Source organism: Schistocerca cancellata, chromosome 2 (assembly GCF_023864275.1).
Source record: "Schistocerca cancellata isolate TAMUIC-IGC-003103 chromosome 2, iqSchCanc2.1, whole genome shotgun sequence".
In the NCBI taxonomy this organism is placed as follows: Eukaryota; Metazoa; Arthropoda; class Insecta; order Orthoptera; family Acrididae; genus Schistocerca; species Schistocerca cancellata.
The window spans coordinates 758,998,410-759,022,921 of NC_064627.1; the positions used below are offsets into that span (position 1 = coordinate 758,998,410).

Here is a 24,512-nt window from a genome sequence, read left to right on the forward strand (position 1 = left end):
TTCTGGCAATTCTTTAAGTGGAATGGTGGCATTGTGCTTCAGAAACCTTGTTCTGGCTTGTCATGTATGCATAACACTCCCTCCTGAAGAAAGGACGGGTAAAGCCATTGTCTTAGCTAGATTAGCTAGAGTGATACGATAATTGACTATTTAACGATTATTTGCAGCAGGTGCATGCGTTTGATTTTTGATCAACACCTGATTTGAAAAAAAATATAGCATGCTGTGTGAACATTCTTGAGAACCACGAACAACTTCGCTTCACAAAAGCATAAGTGACAATGGAAAATAAAAAAACATGTTGAAGCATTTGAGAAGATTACTTCAGATATCAGCACAAATCAAAGTGTGAAGCTAGCACACACATAAACGAACTCTGCGACTCGAAAAATACTGAGAAAGGGTCAACTAACCCCCATGCAAATTACGCTACTTGCTTTTTAGGTAGTAGACCGCCTATGTATTGACCTGGATTCTGGAGAGCGAGTTTTTATTCTCATTTTAACTCTCCGTTTCAATTAGCTCACTGTAGCACACTATATTTTTATGAATAGGGATCAGACACACATTCTGTGAAATAATGTTGGCCCTGTAGCAAAACTGACAAAAAAAAATCAACACACCTATTCATCTGCTACCAAACCGTTTAATGGCAAAATGTTAAAATAGGCAGTTTTCACTTACTATAGTGTGTTTCGTGCAAAGCTTTAATTCTATCGTTAGCTTCTGAGTGAAAGTACTTAAAACTGAACCTCTTTAATATATGCACTGAAGCGCCAAAGAAACTGTTACAGGCAAGCGTGTTCAAATACAGAGAAAGGTAAACAGGCAGAAGATGGCGCTACGGTCGGCAATGCCTATATGACAAGCGTCTGGCGCAGTTGATAGATCGGTTACTGCTGCTACAATGGCGGGTTATCAAGATTTAAGTGAGTTTGAACGCGGTGTTACAGTCGGCGCACGAGCGATGGGACACAGCATGTCCGAAGTAGCGACGAAGTAGGGATTTTCCCGTACGACCATTTCACGAGTGTACCGTGAATATCAGGAACCAGATAAAGCATCAAATCTTAGACATCGCTGCGACCGATAAAAAAAAAAAAAAAAATCCTGCAAGAACAGGACCGACGACGACTGAAGAAAATCGTTCAGCGTGACAGAAGCGCAACGCTCCAGCACACTGCTGCAGATTTGAATGCTGAGCCATCAACGCCTGTCGGCGTGCGAACAATTCAACGAAACATCATCGATACGGGATTTCGGAGCCAAAGGTCCACTCATGTACCATTGATGACTGCACGACACAAAGCTTAACGCCTCACCTGGGCCCGGTAACAAGGACATTGGACTGTTGATGACTGGAAATATGTTGCCTGGTCCGACGATTCTCATTTCAAATTGTATCGAGTGGATGGACTTGTACAGGTATGGAGGAACCTCATGAATCCATAGACCGTGCATGTCAGCAGGGGACTGTTGAGTCTGGTGGAGGCCCTATAATGGTGTGTGGCGTGTGCAATTGGATTGATATGGGACCTCCTGATACGTCTAGATACGACGTGATCCGTAAGCATCCTGTCTGATCACCTGCATCCATCCATGTCCATTGTGCATTCCGACGGACTTGGGCAATTCCAGCAGGACAGTGAGGCACCCAACACCTCTAGAATTCCTACAGAGTCGTTCCAGAACATTCTTCGGAGTTTAAACAGTTCCATTGGCCACCAAACTCCCCAAACGTTAACATTATTGAGCACATCTGGGATTCCTGGCAACATGCTGTTCAGAAGAGATCTCCACCCCATCGTACTCTTATGGATTTATGGACAGCGCTGCAAGATTCATGGTGACCGTTTCCTCCAGCACTACTTCAGACATTAGTCGAGTCCATGCCACGTCGTTTTGCGTCACTTTTGTGTGCTCGCGGGTGCGTTACACGATATTAGGCAAGTGTACCGGTTTCTTTGGCTCTTCTGACAGGGTGGTGAAGATAATTAACCTTTCGTTTGGTTTTGTAATGATAATATAATAGTACATTCCTACTATACAGCATGCTTAAGTGATGTGGGGAGTGGCAAACGAAAAATTGTAAGTCTGCAGCATGTCGCGAAGGTCGTGTGTTTGTGGCGAGGTAACTTCTGGGCAAATGTGTGGAGTTTGTGTGCTGGGCAGGTGTAAGTTCAGGAATTCTTGATAGCCGACCTACTATGTTAAAAAACATCAGGTGACAATTCTTAAACCTTATATACAACTGCGCGTTGAAGACAAAGTTGGCTTTTCTAATTACATCCGGGCTCGTTCTAGATGTGCCAGATTGCAGCCGCCGACCACAGCTTTCTCCACACGTAGCTTTGAGTTGTTGGAGCGAAAGAAGATACTTCTTTGAAGTGAAGTGCCTATGCATGTCATATAAAACGGGTTCTTTGATTTTTTTGTGCATGTGATGTAAAACGGCTTCTTTGAAGAGACTGTGCATAAAACAGTAAGAATGTGGCGGCCCCCTGCTGTCACACGGCCAGACGGTTGGCGAGTTGTGCATCTGCCCTGCCGGCCTCGGCGGTTGCAAAACAGGTTTCCTTGTGTCTGCCTGCCTGTGCGGGTGACCCGCGTTTCACGCCCTCGTGGACAGGTTGTACCTGCCTTGGCCATTGTTCGCGTTAGGAGGACGGCTGCTACAAGCAGGGGGCATTCCTTCTCACGCAGCAACTGAAAAGGATACCACGAGGGAGACACCCTACGGATTTTCTGCTGGGAAATACTCCCTAAACGTGCAGGTCAGCTGTCGTCACACGGGACGAGGTACGCAGACGGGATATCCAGTATCACGAGACGTGCTGGTTAACGTGATTTCGCGCTCTCAGTACTGTCCAGCAGCAGCTGTCGGCTTTTTTTCGGGTCACAAAACATAGTTTGTTCACGAAAATGGACGCACGTAAAATTCCTACTGCAGCTCTTTTAAAACGCACACTTCCTCCATTGTTCATACGCTAGCCATGTTGTTCTATTTATCGTATACAAAATAAAACTTAAACATGCCCAGCCAGTCAGTAATACTGACAGAGAGCGCACTTACATTTGCATAACATCAAATGTTAAAGAAATTATTTCTATTGATTCCATAAGAAAGTCACAAAACTTTTTAGAATACGCAAAGGCGAAAAATAAAGAAATTGGGAACAGCGGAACTTCAATCTTTCACCGGTCTATGCTCAGAGCCGTAACGTGGTGCGGCTATTAACCACACTAAGCTGCTCTTTTATAACAAAACCTAACAAATGCGACACGTTTCTCATGAATCTTCAACGTGCCATTGCTTTAAAGCTACTTACTTTCATAACACGCGAATATAACGTGAAAATAACCAATACCAGTATTCTGTAACCACCAATATGACGTTTCACGTAGTTTCATTACAGCACATCTTAACAATAACTATTAGTTCTTGAGACATTTAATGTGCTGTTGCTCAGATATAGCATATTTTTATAGATATAACATAAAATACGCCGAATATGGGGTTCTACTGAACACGACAAATATATGGCGTCTCGCTTTTTCTTGTGACGTAGGGAGCGTTCTTGCTTCCAACTGGTTCTACTTCACGTAGCTCGTTGCCGAAATAGCGCGGAACTTATTTTGTTTCACGTGGCTCCTCAGTGTGCAACAGCAGGAAGTGACGTCACAAAAATCATAGTTTTAGCTAAGTTCTCCCGTGCGACGACGGCGGCTTCACTGGTGCGAGGTTAGAGTCGTTATACCCAGAAATTCTCGCACTTCATATTCTTATCGCGCGCCGTCAGCATACCGTTTACGGTAGCGTTGTACCTTCCGGCTCTCACCAGCAGGCAACGCTTTATACGTGACGTACTCGCTTTGTAGCCGATAATTTGAAGGAACGGAAACACAAGCGGGGAAGAACCACTTAATCTGTTAACTCGCCAAAACAACTTTTTGTCGTTGTGCCTTCAGTGGGAAGACAGATTCGATACAGATAAAGTTTGTCCTGCGCAAGTTTAATCTCTGAATAACTACTGCACCTTACATCCATTTCAACGTGCTTACCTTAGTGAAACCTTTTTTCCGTCGAAAATTTTTACTTCCCTCCCCCCCCCCTCCCCACTATCCCCCTCCCTCCACTGCCAAAACTGAAGAGTCCTTGACGTCTCAGCATGCCATATCAACTGATCTTGTTTTACTAAAGTTGTGCCCTAAATTTTTCTCCCCAGTTAGGTTCAGAGCCTCTACATTACTACTTCGATCTATCTAATTCAGAGCATTTACCTACTGCCCCACATTTCAAAATATTCTGATCTCTTCTTGCCTGCACACTTCTTTTGGTCACATTTCATTTCCGTACATGGTTATACAATAGACAGATACGTTCTGAAAAGACGTTGATGTCAACAAATTTCGGTTTCGGCGACTCTTTGCTTCTGACAGCGTTTTTCCGTCTCCTCTACTTCTGCCATCTTCAGTTACTTTGGTACTCAAATAACAACTCGTGTGCCAGCTTTAGTGCCACATTTCCTAATCTAATTCCCTCAGCATCTCTTAATTTTAATTTAACTAAGTTTCATTATCTTTGTTCCACTTTTGTCTATGTCAATCTTAGAATCTCTTTCCAAACCATTATTCTTTCCGTTGAACCGACTTTCCAAGTCGTTTGCGATGTTCGACAGAATTACTGTATCTACGCCAAACATCAAAGTTACTTGTTCTTGACCCTGAAATTTAATTTCGTTTTCAAATTTCTCCTTAGTTTCCTTCTTTATTTCTTGCTCAATGTGCATGTTGAATAAAATGGGGGAGAGACTACAATTCTGCTTCACGTCTCAATTACCTCTTACCTTTCGACTCTTACCTTTCGACTCTTACAGCAGGTAATTACACTCACAACTGAAGTTTTCATGGACTCCCCTTAACGATAGTGCACTTACGAAGGCGAATACGCTTAGACACACTACACGGAAGAGCCAAAGAAACTGGTACACCTACCTAATATCGTGTAGGACCTCTGCGAGCACGCAGAAGTGCCGCAACATGATGTGGCATGGACTAGACTAATGTCTGAAGTCGTGCTGGAGGGAATTGACACCATGAATCCTACTGGGCTGTCCATCACTGCGAAAGAGTATGAGGGGAGGAGATCTCATCTGAACAGCTCATTGGAAGGCATCCCAAATATGCTCAATAATGTTCATGTCTAGGGAGTTTGGTGGCCAGCGGAAGTGTTTAAACTCAGAACAGTGTTCCTGGAGCTAATCTGTAGCAATTCTGGACGTGTGGGGTGTTGCATTGTCCTGCTGGAATTCCCAAGTCCATCCGGAAAACACAACGGACGTGGCTGGATGCAGGTGATGAGGCAGGATGCTTACGTACGTGTCACCTGTCAATCGTGTCTAGACGTATCAGGGGTCCCATATCACTCCACTGTACACGACCCACACCGTTAAAGAGCCTCCACCAGCTTGAATAGTCCCCTGCTGACATGCAGGGTCCATGCACTCATGAAGTTGTTTCCATACCTGTACACGTCCATCCGCTCGACACAATTTCAAACGAGACTCTTTCGGCAGGCAACATTTTTTCAGTCATAAACAGTCCAGGGTCGGTAGCTAAGGGCCCAGGCGAGGGGTAAAGTTCTGTCACGCAGTCAAACGGTACACGAATAGGACTTCGGCTGCGAAAGCCCATATCGATGATGTTTCGTTGAATGGATCGAACGCTGACACTTCTCGATTACCCAGCATTGAAATATCCAGCTGTTTGCGGAAGGGTAGCACTTCTGTCACGTTGAACGATTGTCTCCAGTCGCCGTTGGTCCCTCTCGTGCAGTATCTTTTTATCAGCCGCAGTGATGTCTGAGATTTGATGTTTCCCCGGATTCCTTATATTCACGGAACGCTCGTGAAATGGTCGTGGGAGAAAATCCCTTCATCGCTACCTCGGGGGTGCTGTTACCTATTGTTCGTGCGCCGACTATAACACCACGTTCAAACTGTTAAATCTTGATAACCTGCCATTGTAGCAGCAGTTATCCATCTAACAACTGCGGCAAACACTTGTTGTCTTAAATAGGCGTTGCCGAGCGCAGCGCCATATTCTGCCTGTTTACATATATCTGTATTTGAGTAAGCATGCCGGCCGGTGTGGCCGAGCGGTTCTAGGCGCTTCAAAAAATAGTTCAAATGGCTCTGAGCACTATGGGACTTAACATCTTAGGTCATCAGTCCCCTAGAACTTAAAACTACTTAAACCTAACTAACCTAAGGACATCACACACATCCATGCCCGAGGCAGGATTCGAACCTGCGACCGTATCAGTCCTGCGGTTCCGGACTGCAGCGCCTGGAACCGCACGGCCACCGGGGCCGGCTAGGCGCTTCAGTCTGGAACCGCGCGACCGCTACGGTCGCAGGTTCGAATCCTGCCTCGAGCATGGATGTGTGTGATGTCCTTAGGGTAGTTAGGTAGTTCTAAGTTCTAGGGGACTGATGACCTCAGAAGTCCCATAGTGCTCAGAGCCATTTTCTTGAATAAGCATGCCTATACCAGTTTGGTCGGCGCTTCAGTGTTGAATACTGTTTTGTTTCTGTCCCACACTCACGTGCTCCAGATGTTAGACATTCATGACAATGCTTTGTGCATTCTACGTACATGTGAGACAGTTAAGTTTCTGCATGGGATCCTATGCTGAACAACACCCGGAACGCTGTCGCCTTCACTTACCCTTTTTCTGTTTGTTGTATTCCTCGTCATTGCCATAATGAATAATGCGTTTACAAAGCAGCCATTAAAATAGTCCACTAGCACGATAATAAACACTTAGTGAAGAATGCAGACAATCTTAGCGAATTTACACGCGGAGCTCTAGAAAATTTTCTGCCGAGTCACAAACTTACCTTGAGCCTAGTTTTCAACTTCGCATGAGAATGACAGAAGCCCTCGGTAGGACAGTGCTGTTATTTGATCACAAACGTAAGATACCACATATGCACGTTTCATACCCTTCCAATAATTTGGATTGTGTGCATGTCTTGCATGGTGATGAATTGGGATGATGGCTTGAAACTAGGGGGCGACGTTCAGCGCACTCAGTGGTGCGCCGAGGACGGGGCAAGGGGGGAGGATTTAGGTCGAGCTCCCATGTTAATCTCGTGTATGGAGTTTCTTTGAAAAATTACGAGCAGTGTTATGAACACTACTTCTCACCATTGATTACAATTTTGTAGTTCTTCTCGTGTGTGCGGTTTGATATTGCCATTTTTATTGTGTGTTTAATCTGACCCATGAAATTTGTCATAGGAGCTTCATAAGCTCCTAACCTCTGCACAATTCGGGGCAAATCAGCCAGACATGTCCGAACCATATCAACTGATATCCAGTAACAGTGGCTTAAGTATTGTTGATGTATACACTGTCCAGGGCTGGTAACATTCTCCTCACAACTGATCTTCACAGTGAATCTGAAGTTTCTGCTGACAGAAGAGCTCAAGCTTTTTGATGTTTCGTCTGTAGTGTGTTCAAATTTCACAGTTGTATAATGTCAATGAAATGACAATATCCTCATTCGTCAAGAGTTTTGTGTATGCAGCCGTATGTTTACTGCTGAAGACTCGACACATCAGTTTTCCACAGGCTGTAAAAAATCATCTCCATCACGTCTTTTCAAGGTATATATGCTTCGACAGGAAACTACCCAGACATAGAAAATTATCTACCTGAATGAATTTTGACTCTACAGCGGCGTGTGCGCCGATCCGAAACTCCCTGGCGGAATAAAAGTGTGTGTCACTCGAGACTCGAACCTAGGACCTTTGCCTTCTGCGGGCAAGTGCTGTAACAAGTTATCCAAGCACAATTAACGACCGGCCCTCCACTTTACTTCCACCATTCACACTCGACAGAAGTTCTCTTGCACATATTGTGGGACTATCGCTTCTGGAAGAAAGGATATTGCGGGAAACTAGCTTAGACACTGTTAAGGGCAGGGGTCGACAAGTAATTTTAGATTCTGAAAGTTTTTATCGAGGTCCGAAAGAAAAACCTATTCCTTATTAATTTTTTATTTTGAGTTTCACTAAATTATGAGTAGACAGGCATATTTGTATTTAAAAATCCAGCAAAAATTCATATTCGTTAATGATCTTTTAATTTTCATTTTCAAACTACTGTTTAATACAATAGACAGGCATTTTTATATTGAAAAATCCAGAAAAAAGTATATTCAGTACTATTTTTTATTTTAATTTTCACTCGCAAAATATAAAATACAATAGATAGGTATGTTTCTATTAAAAAATCAGTGGGAGAAATGGTATTTGCGATCTTGAGTCAGTTTCTTGAAGTTAGGTTTACGTGGGTAGCAGCTTATGTGAATAGTGTGTTCAAGATGGGCGGCCGTTAATCTTGAGCGATACGTGTTCTTAAAAAAATTCATTTTTGAAACGGAAGTTTCGCAAATACGTGTAGCCAAACATAGTAGCCAGGTATATGCCTAAATTTTTGCAGATTATTTTTTTCTGGGAAATGTTTACTCCAAAATTCTTCAGCGGATGCAGTTTTATACGTTTGCAAGGAAAAGTCTGCTTCCATTTAGAGTAAAAGCTTTGAAAGGCAGAACAACTTCGCAACAAAATCCGTCGTTTCTGCTGGTGGAAAAACTTCAAAAGGCCACTTTAATAGTAGCGACAGCTTCTCTCTCTGAAAATTCTGGGAATCTTCCTGCAAATTCCTTCTTAAGATCTGACATCACATTTGTGAATGGTGAACCGTCCATTTCAGAATCGTTTTTGTATTAAAAAATTGTTGAAAAAATTGACTTGCAACTCTGGTTTTTTTTATTCTTATGAATAAAAGTTTCTGAGACGGATTAGCACTTCTTTTATTTGTCAAACAGTCCAATCACTTGACCTTTAATTAGCCAACGAACATTGTTGTACTAAAGTAAGTCAGAATGCGCCGAATCACACTGAGAAAGTAATTCTTTGAACTATTTGTTCTGAAGAGCAGGTGAGACGTCATCAAATAAGTCAACTTGATCAACCTGTCCATTACTTGTTTCAGAGCCACGCTTAATTGTCCACGAAAGGCTGTTGGTGAGTTATGCACTGATAATATAGTAGCCCAGCATTCTAGTCTCTGGTTCTCTTTATTATTCCTTTCTCTTTGCCGATCATCGCTGGTCCCCTGTCAGTTAAAAGAGACGCCATTTTATTATAACTAATGTTTTAGTCATGCATCTATTAAGACTTCTATAAATCTTCTCTGCAGGTCATTCCTTTCAACGGCAGTATTGCTGGCAATTCTTCCCTACATTCTTCACTTTCAATATAAAAAAATCGCACGAAAATGGACGTCTGTTCTGGAGCAATGGCGTAAAAAGGCGCCCTCTGCAGAAGTTCGAGCAGACTACTGTCAGCAGTCAAAACTTCGGTTCTCCTTGTATTACTTCTTGTCGACAATGGAATACCTTACACTGCTGCAAGAACACCCTTTTACTCTTCAAAAAGTAAGACGGCCAATACCAACACGATTTTTTTTACTACCTCAGAGCCTGAAAGACTTTCCATGTTTCTTAAGCGTACAACTCCCACGCATCGCTGCTTCTGCAGATTTTTCTTGCTCGTTCATAGAGCGAACTAGGGAGGCCGTGCTGTTCTGTAAGAAGCTAAATATGCCTGGAGTTTTTCTTTAAAAGCTGCACTACCCAGAGGAAAATTTTTATGGAACTGCTGAGGAGTTGTTTCGTAGCGCCACATTAAATTGGCGCTTTTCACAAGAGCGACAATTCTGTTGCATATGAGGCAAACTGGAAGAGCTCCAGGCGTAACACGCAGCGAAAACAATATTGTTTGGTCCATTCGATCTCTGTTAGCTTTTTAACGTACATATCAGTGCAAAAGAAACGTTATAAGTGTCGATAATAACGAACTCTTCGTACAAGATCGCAACGACTACTGACGAAGTAGGGATAAAATTTGTGTACATCATGATTCGTTCTGTATAAAAATACCGGAGCCTGACACAAAGCACTTGCCGCCGCACCGCAGAGGGGACACTTCCCTGTCAAAGTGTATGCTGCAGCACATCAAAGGAGCCGCGCCGCAAAGGAGGCGCTTCGTTGTCAAAGATCGCCGACGCTAAGTGAACTCGCCCCAAGTTTCTAAGCTAAGCTCAAAAAAATGAATTTCCGTGTTCATAAAATAAATTTTTTGTGTTGCGTTCGTGTGTACAGAGCTTCTATGTAGATACACACAACAAGCTGCGCCGGCCGGCAAGCTCGCGCTTCCCGCCCCCTGCTCTTCAGAGCAACTGTGTATTTAATCTGCCTGTAACTAACCATAAAGAATTCTAATTATTCAGCAGTTAATTGTACACTACTAGAAAAATTTATAAGTATGACGCTCTAACGAACTGTTATCTCCAGAAAAATATTTTTTTAAGAATCTGAGTGCGTAATTTATATTTTCAAAATATTTTTGTCGGACCGGTTTTTGATCCGGACATGGGCCGCGGTCTGCCACTTGCCGATAGCTGGGCTGGAGAATTATTTCCAGAATGAATTTTTGCGGCGGAGTGTGTGGTACATACATCAGGAGGTAAAGACTGAGTGAATCTCTCACGTTTATCTTAACTGTTTAATAGCAAACGTCAAGAACCTATTCATTATATTTTACAATTTGTTTAATTTAAATAGAGCAACTTCCTTTTCGAACCGTTAAAAGTAGCTCCATACACCTGTGGTGGAGTACCTAGAAAACAATGAAAATCGAATCTCTGAGTCTCCATTTTAAGTATCAGACATGCATCTTTGTCCTGGTTAGATACAACCGACGATTAACTGCACACACTGAAAATTATTGCTGACGTGCATGTATGTCATCTTGAAGAATTTTTTGCCGTGCCTGAAACACAGGCGCCGGCCGCTGGTGGCCGAGCGGTTCTAGGCGCTTCAGTCTGGAACAGCGCGACCGCTACGGTCGCAGGTTCGAATCTTGCCTCGGGCATGGATGTGTGTGATGTCCTTAGGTTAGCTAGGTTTAAGTAGTTCTAAGTTCTAGGGGACTGATGACCTCAGATGTTAAGTCCCATAGTGCTCAGAGCCATTTGAACCATTTTTTTGAAACACAGGCTGTGTCATTTGATGAAGAATGCTGGTTGTGGGTTAGTATAAAAGAATGTTTTCCTATTGTAGTGCATTCGTGCTCCACGGGTCACAGGTAGGGCCACAAAGAAGGACAGTCAAGATTCTGTACATTCGTTGTGCTGTGAACTGCAGTGTGAGGCTTCTGCTATTCTGTTGAAAGGTCTCTCTCGGTACCTTCGTCATTAGGGCTATGGAGGCAGCGTTTCCATTCTTGCCACTTACTGGCCAACATTCAGTCTCACTTCAGTTATATTACCAAATGAGTTCTGCGTCATGCATAATAGCTCTCCACACCAGGAGTCAAAGCTGCGCGTCTCCATCCGCTGCTCCTTACAGCATTTCGCCAGAATGTCTACGGACACGTTGGCGTCGATCGGACCGTCACAAACAGGAGACGACTCACCACTGAACGCAATAGAATGCCCTAGTTGGCTCTCGCATATAACGAGGAGGTCGAGAAAAGACGACGACGACGATGTCGACGATGTTTGGTTTGTGGGACACTCAACTGCACGGTCTTCAGCACCTCTACAGTGTCCCAATTTTTACGCAGCCCAATTTTCACTCCAATCACGGATGATGATGATGATGATGATGATGATGATGATGATGGACACACACCCCGGGCAGAGAATATGCCCCAACCCGGCCGGGAATAGAGTCCAGGATCCCGTGATCCAGAGGCAGCAACGCTAGCCACTAGACCACGAGCTGTGGACCCATCGAGACATCTGACCGTGAAGACATCGGACTACGCGACGCAGAGCTGAAACTAAATTTCAGTACGCACGGTAACCTTACTTTTATGTGCAGGGGCGAATGGGAAGTTGAAATCGAGTAGGTAACATCACTGAATTACGTAATAATCTCGTAACGTAATTACTACTATGATTTACTGTATTACGTATTAACATTAAAGTAATAATCATTGCTTTTGAATACATTACGGGAGTGACAGTGATCAATATGTTACAAATTCAGTTTATTTAGTTCGGTGACCGGTTTCGACCACTACTGTGGTCATCTTCAGACCAATGAGTAAAATCTCCTTCTGCTAGAGAATCACTACTATTCTCTAGCAGGTGGTGGTTTTTACTCATTGGTCTGAAGATGACCACAGTAGTGGTCGAAACCGGTCACCGTAGTAAATAAACAGTGATCAAGACTGTTTTTAATAGTAAATATTAATAATCATTGACTGGTCAGAATAGCTACTCATACAGATCCAAAATAGTGAGGCTACTAAACTGAATAGGTTACTCAACGGCCGAGACAGCTCACTCGTAATAAAGCATTACATCTGAGTGCCAAAATAACTAGTGTAAGTAGTGATAAATAAAATCAGTTATTTACACTGTGTTTAATTCTTTAGTTTAGAATGTGCACACAAACTGTTAGTGAATAACTGCACGTTACAAGTAAGTAGATATTAAATACTGGCACATCTATTCATGTAGTACCTCCATACAAACCTACGTTATAAATATTCCTCCATATGTATTTCATCGATCATTAGAGAACTCTCGCGGTTGCACACAGAGCTTAAACCTTTGCCACACGAACAAACTGCCACAGACTGCTACTCTCAAAGTTGTTACAATAGGAAAGTATCTGCCTAATTACTGAAGTTTCGCGTACAGGGACAATAAATTTTTTACATACTTTCTTTCTAACATATATTCTACTTCTCAGTATAGTTTAACTTTTGAAATATCTGAGTACACAAATAATATAATCCGCGGATATAACAGAAATGACAATATTTACGCAATCCTTACACTGCTAACAGACGGCGTTCTTGGTGACGATTTACAGAACAGTGGCGCAGACTTTGAAATATTTCAGATCGGATTGTGAAACGAAATTAATAAACTCGCAAATAAGAATTGTGCTGTGTTTATGTCTCTCATAAGTGATTTTAAGTGTACGTTACTGTCTTGACAAAACTGTGTCGTTGACAGGCTCTTTTATCATCGTGCCAGCCTCCGTTGTATGTGGTACGGCGTCAGGAGTAAACGACTCATCACAGCTCGAAATCTCAAGGCTGTTTCGAGTAATCTGTTCCCGATTGTGCACTGTGACATTTACTTCTTTTCTCTGTCCGGATTTCCTCTATTGTCACCGACCTGTTCGGCAGAACCAGACGAACAGTACTAAGGTCGTCTCGTGGTACAGTCCTTCTGGAAGGACCCTTGCCTACTCTACTTGCCACACTATTGCCGTGAGCCTCTGTCACCAACCATCCGTTCACTAGTCATTGCACTAGAACCATCTGTCTGGGCGATCTGCCTGTTAATGCTTACATGTCCCTCGTGCCAATGATTCGACCTTTCTCAAAGTCCGAAAGATGCCAGTAAGCTTCACGTGGTCGTCCCCTGGACATGCTTTCTTGCGAACTCCGTCTGAAAAGATCCAGTAATGTTGCACACCCATTAGCTCACACCATTCTTAATCTTCAGGACTTGCTTTTTTTCTGCAACAAAAAAATACTGAGAGTAAGCTCCTTTAAGGATGACTATATCCTACAGGCATGGTGAGTGTTGCCAGGTCCAGTATATTAATTATTGGGATAATGGGTTACAAAAATCGTGATTCTGCTTCTCAAATCGGGACAATTAAAACAAGTTTTTATAAACGAATATTTTTTTGTCATTAATCAGTGACAATTAAGTTACGGTAGTAAAACAGATACTATTTATTTTGTAATGAACGCCGACATACTTTACTCAGCACAAAAACTGCTAACTATTAAATTGCTACGACTAATTCATGGAGAGATATATAGATATATTCCGTCTATGCAACTAAATGGAAGGAAGTTCGGTTTTTTTGCCATACGCGTTCCGCCTCTTTTATTTATGAAGCATCTTCAGTGGCCTGTAATATACAATTTATTTTTATACGTGTAACAAACTTACTGTGTAAAAATTACAATATGTTACTATGTTACATCTTGTCATAGTTTTTCTCTTGTTTTTCAGATTTAAAAAAACTTTTGTAGCACAAATTTCGTGAGGTTAAATTATTGTTTGGTGTTACTTAAGATTTCCATTGTTGTTAATCCATATGTGTGGTTCTGGAGATGTGTTCATTCGGTTCCCATGCTCCAAGTTGCAGATTTCCGGCGTTTCTTCACCCACATTTGTCACACACATCACTTGGATTTATCACTTTGTGACAAACATATGTGTGTTACAATATGGAATGTTGCGAACTGTTGCTGTTTATCTTTCGTCTTTTGTTTGTTTTGTGTGTGGTGGTGGGGGGGTTAGAGGCAGGGGAGATTCATTACTTATTTACTCTCGTTATGATTTCTGTTTATTGTTTTAGTGACTAACATGATCAGTGAGTTACTGGATATATTGATTTGGTCAAAATTTCTTTCTCATTGCAAGGACTCTTTGTATGTGAAAGTTTTCTTGTAATGCCAGGAGTTTTTTTTATTGTGATTGTTCACTCTAATAATTTTCTTCTCTTGCTCCATCTTGGATGGTTCATGTCCTTGTTTTTTCAGGTGTACAGCAAAAGTAGAATGACTATTTCCATACTTCCACCTTCTTACGTTCTTCATACCTACTTTTGAAATTCCTGCCTGTCATCGTCACGTGTACTAAGTCACATTTTTGGCATTCTAATTGGCCTATACCTGCTCCTTGGTATTTATTTGGTTTGTGCGTAGATGCGACTGGAGTCTGCTTAGTGTTCTGTAAGCAATGTGTAATCCCTGTTTTTTTAATATATTTGCTATCATGTGTGTTGATTTTTGTATGTATGTTAAAGTGCACCATTTCTTTCTGTTAGTCATGTCATGAGGTTACTGTTTTGTGTTTCCATATGTGCTTAGTGGTTAATTGTTGTTTGTGTTCTCTGCTTATTTTCATTCTTCTTCAGTTTTATTTTGATTTTTTGGTTGAGTCTTTGTAGTATATGTGGCTTTGAGCTGTACTGCTTTTAATTCTTTTTCGTAGTTTTCCTAGCTGACTGCGATGTTATTTAGTCTGTGTAACTCTATCAAAGGGCTGCTAATTTTTTATTTTGTGGGTGTTTGGATGAAGCATGTCTCATTGTAACTATGGCTGTTGGCTTTCTGAAGGTGTCATGTGTGCTTATTACGGTCTCTCTTTGTTATATCCAAGAAATTTAGTTGCTTTTGTGTTTTTTTTTCCCTGATGAATAGAAATATTTGTATGTATATTGTTAGCCTGTATGAAGATAAACTACTTTATTTCTTGGTTCAACTACCATACAGGTGTCATCCACATACCTCTACCAATAAACAATTTTGTATCTATTCCCTGTGATGGTTTGATTGAAGATTATTTCCTATGTGGTTGAAGAATATGTTTGCCAATGTTCCTGATATTGGGGTGATCCCATTGAAAGCTAATCATTTTTTAAATAAAACACCTTTTCAAATCGGACGTAAGAAAACGGAAAAAATGACAGTGCTATAAATAATTTAAAATATTTTCACAAATACACTTTCAAGAAAAGGAGTTATCAAACATAACAAAGTCAACACAATTTTTCTATAGGCCTAGTACGTTTTTAATATAGCTAACACTTGGTACAAGAATCATAAAAGAAGATTGTATACATGGAATAACCCTGGAGACACTAAAAGGTATCAGATAGATTATATAATGGTAAGACAGAGATTTAGGAACCAGGTTTTAAATTGTAAGACATTTCCAGGGGCAGACGTGGACTCTGACCACAATCTATTGGTTATGAACTGTAGATTAAAACTGAAGGAACCGCAAAAGGGTGGGAATTTAAGGAGATGGGGCCTTGATAAGCTGACTAAACCAGAGGTTGTACAGAGTTTCAGGGAGAGCATAAGGGAACAATTGGCAAGAATGGGGGAAAGAAATACAGTAGAAGAAGAATGGGTAGCTTTAAGGGATGAAGTGGTGAAGGCAGCAGAGGATCAAGTAGGTAAAAAGACGAGGGCTAGTAGAAATCCTTGGGTAACAGAAGAAATATTGAATTTAATTGATGAAAGGAGAAAATATAAAAATGCAGTAAATGAAGCAGGCAAAAAGGAATACAAACGTCTCAAAAATGAGATCGACAGGAAGTGCAAAATGGCTAAGCAGGGATGGCTAGATTACAAATGTAAGGATGTAGAGGCTTATCTCACTAGGGGTAAGATAGATACTGCCTACAGGAAAGTTAAAGAGACCTTTGGAGAAAACAGAACCACTTGTATGAATATCAAGAGCTCAGATGGAAACCCAGTTCTAAGCAAAGAAGGGAAAGCAGGAAGGTGGAAGGAGTACATATCGGGTCGATACAAGGGCGATGTTCTTGAGGACAACATTATGGAAATGGAAGAGGATGTAGATATAATTTTAAATGGGAGATATGATACTACGTGAAGAGTTTGACAGAGCACTGAAAGACCTGAGTCGCAACAAAGCTCCGGGAGTAGACAACATTCCATTAGAATTACTGATAGCCTTGGGATAGCCAGTCCTGACAAAACTCTACCATCTGGTGAGCAAGATGTATGAGACAGGCGAAATACCCTCAGACTTCAACAAGAATATAATAATTCCAATCCCAAAGAAAGCAGGTGTTGACAGACGTGAAAATTACCGAACTATCATTTCAATAAGTCACAGCTGTAAAATACTAACTCGAACTCTTTACAGACGAATGGAAAAACTAGTAGAAGCCGACCTCGGGGAAGATCAGTTTGGATTCCGTAGAAATATTGGAACACGTGAGGCAATACTGACCCTACGACTTATCTTAGAAGCTAGATTAAGGAAGGGCAAACCTACGTTTCTAGCATTTGTAGACTTAGAGAAAGCTTTTGACAATGTTGATTGGAATACTCTTTCAAATTCTGAAGGTGGCAGGGGTAAAATACAGGGAGCGAAAAGCTATTTAAAAGTTGTACAGGACCCAGATGGCAATTATAAGAGTCGAGGGACGTGAAAGGGAAGCAGTGGTTGGGAAAGGAGTGAGACAGGGTTGTAGCCTCTCCCCGATGTTATTCAATCTGTATATCGAGCAAGCAGTAAAGGAAACAAAAGGAAAATTCGGAGTAGGTATTAAAATCCATGGAGAATAAATAAAAACTTTGAGGTTCGCCGATGACATTGTAATTCTGTCAGAGACAGCAAAGGACTTGGAAAAGCAGTTGAACTGAATGCATAGTGTCTTGAAAGGAGGATATAAGATGAACATCAACAAAAGCAAAACGAGAATAATGGAATGTAGTCGAATTAAGTCGAGTGATGCTGAGGGAATTAGTAAAGTTACTTAAAATCCGTCTTCATTGCATTTTTTTTATTTATTTATTTATTTTTTTTTATATGACCGGTTTCGGTCATGACGTAGCATGTGAAAGTTGCTGGATTTGGACGGGTTACTCCTGTAACTGAAATATCAGATCTGAAGATAGTTCTGAATGAACCGAAACTGGTCATATGAATATATAAAAAAAAATTGCAATCAAGACGGATTTTAAGTAACTTTATAAAATCACTGATTGCTGTTATCCCATAAGACATTGTCTGTTTTTGCAAAAAAAAAAAAAAAAAAAAAAAAAAAAAAAAAAACTGAGGGAATTAGATTAGGAAATGAGACATTTAAAGTAGTAAAGGAGTTTTGCTATTTGGGGAGCAAAATAACTGATGATGGTCGAAGTAGAGAGGAAATAAAATGTAGACTGGCAATGGCAAGGAAAGCGTTTCTGAAGAGAAATTTGTTAACATCGAGTATAGATTTAAGTGTCAGGAAGTCGTTTCTGAAAGTATTTGTATGGAGCGTAGCCATGTATGTAAGTGAAACGTGAACGATAAATAGTTTGGACAAGAAGAGAATAGAAGCTTTCGAAATGTGATGCTACAGAAGAATTCTGAAGATTAGATGGGTAGATCACGTAACTAATGAGGAGGTATTGAACAGAATTGGGGAGAAAAGGAGTTTGTGGCACAACTTGACTAGAAGAAGGAACCGGTTGGTAGGACATGTTCTGAGGCATCAAGGGATCACCAGTTTAGCATTGGAGGGAAGTGTGGAGGGTAAAAATCGTTGAGGGAGACTAAGATATGAATATACTAAGCAGATTCAGAAGGATGTGGGTTGCAGTAAGTACTGGGAGATCAAGAAGCTTGCACAGGATAGAGTAGCATGGAGAGTTGCATCAAACCAGTCTCAGGACTGAAGACCACAACTAACAACTAACTAGTATGTTTTTCAAGACATCGCATCGAATCACAACATACATATTCATAAATTAATTAATTTATTTATTTATTTATTTCACCTCAACCGGCACCCTCAGTCAGTTGTCCTCAACACCATACACAATTACAGGAGTGTCCCGTGTATGCTTTTCCTTCCCTTTTTTTCATAAAATTGGGTGTTCTGCTTGCAATGGACAACATTAAATGTAAAAGTAAAAGCATAACAGAGCTTTTGAAGGTATATTGACGGCAACAATACAACTCCTCAAAGATATATAAACGTGCTGCATGGGTACAACTTTTTCTGAATAAAAAACTGGAAGGCGTACAAAACGAACACAACTTAGTGCCTGTTTGAGTAAGTGAAATGTGGAACGGAGCACAGCGCGTGCACGACAATGGCTGTAAAATAATGAGACAGTGAAACGTTCGCATTGCACCATTGATTTAGCTTTGGAACTTAGAAATTATCGATTGACCCAAAATCGGGATATTCGGCGTCCCGATCGAGGGTGAATCAGGACGTGTCAACAGACCCCTGAAAATCAAACATCCCGCGAAACTCGGGACACCTGGCAACAATAGGCAATGGTATACCAGTCAGGCTGCGTTCGACATTGCATACCAATTTGGCTCCATTCGGTCAAGTTGTTAATAGTGTAACACTTTCTATTTCCGTTAGTGGTCCAAAATGGTCCAAATGGCTTTGAGCGCTAGGGGACTGAGGTCATCAGTCCCCTAGACTTAGAACTACTTAAACCTAACTAACCTAAGGACATCACACACATCCATGCCCGAGGCAGTATTCGAACCTGCGACCATAGCGGTCGCGCGGTTCCAGACTGAAGCGCCTAGAACCACTCGGCCACATCGGCCGGCTCCGTCAGTGGTTTTGAGCGATAGCGTTTTATGATATATGAAAAAACCATGCTGCTGTATCAGTACATCGACAACATTGAGTGAAAACCGTTAGCACAAGCCAGCGTCGACGCTTGTACTTTCTGCATGGGGCTGCTCAGCATGCAAAGCAGCTTTCACGTCGGTCGGAGGCGCGAGCTATACCCGCCCCCTCGCTCGCGGATCTCGTCTGCCTGTCGCCCGACGCTTGTCTCGAGTTCCCTGGACGGAGTGGAAGCAATTCTGCAAGTCACGATTCCCAGACTACCTCCTCCGCCACGTCGGTGGGAAATGCCGGCTGGCGTGCTGCAAGCGGACCAGCTAGCCTGCACAGTTACGGACCTTCGCTTGCGCTGCTCCCTGCCAGTGCTAGACTCCTCAGGGTTTCTGTGAGACACAGCAAAAAAAGTTTTCCTTGTACGCATCTGGGTTGTCACTCTGCTTTCAGCGCATGCACAGTTGGAGGAACTCTAGTGCTCGTGCAATCGAAGGTTAACACATCTAGCGCCACTCTCCTTGTCACTGTGACACAAGCGATTAAGTACGGAGGGTATCAGTTTTATAAGGAACTAGTAAGTCCGCCATCGTACACCACCGACACTATCATTCCGGAAGATGGAGAGATGGCACTGGCGAATGGGCTAGTACCAACCAATGAGACAGCGGATTTTCTGCGTGTCACTCCTGTCTAGTAAAGCTTTCCGTGCTACACTGAAGAGCCAAAGAAACTGGTACACCTACCTAATATCGTGTAGGGGCCCCTCGAGCACACAGAAGTGCCGCAACTCCACGTGGCATGGACTCGACTAATGTCTGAAGTAGTGCTGGAGGGAACTGACACCATGAACCATGCAGGACAGTCCATAAATCCGCAAAAGTTAGAGGGGGTGGAGATACCTTCTGAACAGTTCGTTGCAAGGCATCCCAGATATGCTCAATAACGTTCATGTCAGGGGAGCTTGGTGGTCAGTGGAAGTTTTAAACTGAGAAGAGTGTTCCTGGAGCTACTTTGTAGCAATTCTGGACGTGTTGGGTGTCTCATTGTCCTGCTGGAATTTAGATAGTCGGTCAAAATGCACAATGGACATGAATGGATGCAGGTGATCAGACAGGTTGCTTAAGAGTCACCGGTCAGAGTCGTATCTAGACGTATCAGAGGTCTCATATGACTCCAGTTGCACACGCCCCAAACCATTACAGAGCCTCCACCAGAGTGAACAGTCCCCTGCTGCCATGCAGGTTGTCTCAATGCCCGTACACGTCGTCCATCCGCTCGATAAAATTTGAAACGGGACTCGTCCGACAAGGCAGCACGTTTCCAGTCATCAGTAGTCCAATGTCGGTGTTGATTGGCCCAGGCGAGGCGTAAAGCTTTGTGTCGTGCAGTCATCAGGGTACACGAGTGGGTCTTCGGCTTCAAAAGCCCATCTCGATGTTTCGTTGAATGTTTCGCACGCTGACACGTATTGATTGCCCATACTGAAATCTGCAGCAATTTGCAGAAGGGTTGCACTTCTGTCACGTTGAACGATTCTCTTCAGTCTTCGTTGGTGCCGTTCTTGCAGTATTTTTTCTAAGTTGCAGTGACGTCAGAGATTCCATGTTCTACCGGATTCCTGATATTCAGGGTACACTCGTCAAATGGTTGTACGGGAAAATCCCCACTTCATCGCTACCTCAGGGATGCTGCCTCCCTCATCGCTACCTCAGGGATGCTGCCTCCCATCGCTCGTGCGCTGACTATAACACCACGTTCAGACTCGCTCAAATCTATATAGGAAGCCATTGTAGCAGCAGTAACCGATCGAACAACTGCGCCAGACACTTGTTGTCTTATATAGGCGTTGTCGACCGCAGCACCGTATTCTGCCTGTTTACATATCTCTGTATTTGAATACGCATGCCTACACCAGTTCCTTCGGCGCTTCAGTGTATATAAATGCCAGGACAGCCTGCTGTACAGCTCGCCGTATCTTCGAAAGCGTACTCTAATGCTACAAAAAAAGTATACAAATATCTAGACGGAATAAGCTTATCGCTACTCGCATGCCCTGCAGCTGTCTCATTCCTTCAAGTTCTCAATAATTAACAAATCTGAATATCTTTCAGCCAATTCCCCCAGGTACGGATTTAACACTATTCGTTTTCCAGAAGTTAGGTACGACTTGTTGGCTTGGAGGAGACTGGTATGACGCTGATTCTACACGACTTGTTCCTGCACTGTCTGCGTCGTTTGTTCCATGTAAGATTTGCTGCGTTCGCACGGTCATAAATACGGGGTGTCAAATACGGGGTGTCAAATACGGGAGCTCAGGGCCTTTCCTGTCAGTATTCATCTGTGGATGACCAGAAGACTCTGCGTCGAAATATCGTGGCTGCAAGTTTGACATCCTGCAGTTCTGAAATTTTATGGAACAGGCTTTACGCCGGGAGAATTTAGTCTCAGTCAATACTCTTACTAGGTTGTAAACACGCAGCGCAACATCAGACCAAGAACTCCGTGACTGGATTAATAAAAAATGCAAATAAACTAAGATAGTGGTTTTAACGCTTTAGGTGTTCTCTCCCAACTTGGGTACAAAGCACAGGACGTTCATACAATAATGTGGAACTGTCAGTTACGTCCTCTTTTAGGCTGTCATTCTACTCGCGTGTCACGTTGGCTTGAATGTTGGTTTCTAAAGAAACTTGTCTGCACAAAGTGATTGCCAGTTTTATTAATAGGGAAAAATCTCGGACTCATTTTCATTTATATGTATCACTTATTAAGTACTAGCTTGAATTGATTACATAAACGTGCCTAGTTTATCATTCTGTTTGTTGAACATATGTTGTGGTATAGGTTGATGGCTTGCGCTTTCAGTTCTGTAAATATGCATTTTTTTCTTCTTACAGTTATGTACACTATGTAACGTGTTCTCTGTGGCTAAATAGAGTACAAACTCTGAAGGCCAAGTAAAACAAATTTGCACTGTTGCGCAGTTACTTTCAGTGCAATACTTACACAAAAGCAAATGGGTGAAAGAAATCAAACGAAATAAAATTACTCTTGACTTTTTTTTGATGCATGCATCAGAATTGTTGAGAGGCGCTCCTCAAATACTGATTCTGTAAATTTACCTAATAGCTTTTCGTGAGGTCGTCGCCTTTGCTGGATATCGTGTCTCTGTCACTCCAGCTGCGTCTCGGAAGTAAAGAGTTCTTCTCTCTTCGGTAAAGAATCAAAGTACTGGAGCAGTTCACCTGAGTTGGTCGCGCTGGAAATCAATTAAATTTTTCTACAGCAGCCATAACAGCAGTACATAAAAAAGCTCTATATCTATAAAATAGTCGCATGCCTCTTACGTGATGTCACACCTCAAATACCCATAAATACCGAAACCTTATGACAATCTCGGAAAGTTAACAATCTGTTACTAAGCGAGTAACACAGAACCAAAAAAAGTTCCAGGTTGCCTATTTCGCGGCTGCTAGGGGCAACAAAAATTTGATTTTAAATATTTCGCGTAATTGACCGAATTAAAAACTTTTAAAGCTGTCATAATCGACTCATTAAGAGGTGCGGTAGTACGTTAGAAGTTAAAGACAAGTATTAAGTTTACAAACGTGTTTGTCTTTAGGAAGCGTAACTGACGGCGCGCTAATACTCTGACTTTATTTATCCAGTACTTGGGAATGAGAGCACTTAAGTTACTTCCAACAATTTTTATACATAACTTGCTTAGCTCCCATAGATTGTACGCTCAGATTTTTTTGGTTTTCTTTAATCAAATTTGTATGTGTTACCCCCATTGCTCATGTCTAAATCTAAACACTATAAAAAGTTTCATGGCCCTCCTAAATGCCAGTCTTCGCATAACGACAGAGTTCCAACGGGTTTAATTTAATTTCGTTTACAAAGTATAAAAAAAGACATCAGATAAGTGGTTCTATAGTTACAACGCTAGTCTTACGCCTGGTACTGCTTTCTCTCATCTCAAATGATATTCCTGCACACAGAATCGCATTTATATATGGTGTCTATTTTGTCATACTAATGGTTAGTTTGCATAGTAACTGTAACAGAAATGATTTTATAAACTTATATTAGGCCCACTGAAAAATAAATGTAAAAATGATCAGTTTCTATTGCTACGAAACTCTGACAAAACCGATTTGTCATTGTGACTGTTAAATGGCTATCTTTGATTTAGTTCTCAAATAGCAACACCTGCACTTTTTAACGCTACGCTACAAAATGATGAAAAGAAAAAAAGTTTATCGCTCACCTAATTTTTGCTGCAAAATTCTATCATTATATGACATTTCTGAGGATATGGCGTAATAAACACTTGGTTTTGCTTAAAATGGAGCGAAAATCACCCGGACTATATTCACCCAGTGCTTCATAATGAGAGGGCTTAACTTCTAACGAACTTCAAGCATAAAGCTTTTCTAAACTTACATGCTTAACGTCAAGAACTTATCACACTATTTTGTAATGTTTAAAACTTTCTTATACAGGGAGTTAAATCTATAAAGAAGTAGGGCTTACTACTTATAGTCGAATCCTTTCAGCAGATTTCCGCCTATGGCACTGCCTCGTATTTATCGTCATTCATTACAGGAAGAGGAATTTTTAACTAGTTTTCTTTCTTACCCTGTATCAAGCACAGATATTTTCTGTAAAATAGAAAAAGCATCGACGGTGAACAACCTGTGTGTGCAGCCGACCGTATCCGGTAAATTGTGTGAATTGAGAACAGTTAGCAGCCTTACGACTTCACTTTGGGAAGGGGGGGGGGGGATAATTTAGCATTTCTATCGCTTCTGTTCATTTGCCGGCCAGTATGACGTCGATGTAGCAGAGGAGGAAAATGTGGTACCAACAGCGTATGAAGAGGAGTTCATGTAGAGGAGGGTTATGTACGCTGCAGAGAACATCAACGGAAGGATATGGAGGAAAATTTAATCATCAATGCTGCACGCAACAATTCCTTGTAAACATGAGTGACGATTTTTGTTAGGGAAATGCGAAGATGTTAAGCTCCTTGCATTCAGCTATTCTTATTAAAAACTGTTCCCTCCACTATTAAGCATTTCAGTTATTAGTCGGTTAAATAATAAGTAGACAACCATCGCTTTAGTATCTTCGGAGTGTGGCAGTACGTCCAAATTGCGCGTCATAAGTTTTGAAGCTTAGCTGCGTAGCAGACTGTTGAAAACTGTCTGTGCTTGTAGACTTGTTAACGCAATTTTGTCCGCAGTTTATTACGGCAGCCAGC

General features: G+C 41.9%; 1 protein-coding gene across 2 annotated transcripts in view; it reads left to right on the forward strand.

The window, feature by feature from the left end:
- LOC126162585 (probable multidrug resistance-associated protein lethal(2)03659) overlaps positions 1 to 24,512 on the forward strand; it is a 280,738-nt gene that overhangs the window by 53,814 nt on the left and 202,412 nt on the right. The gene's annotated exons all lie outside the window — the stretch shown is intronic.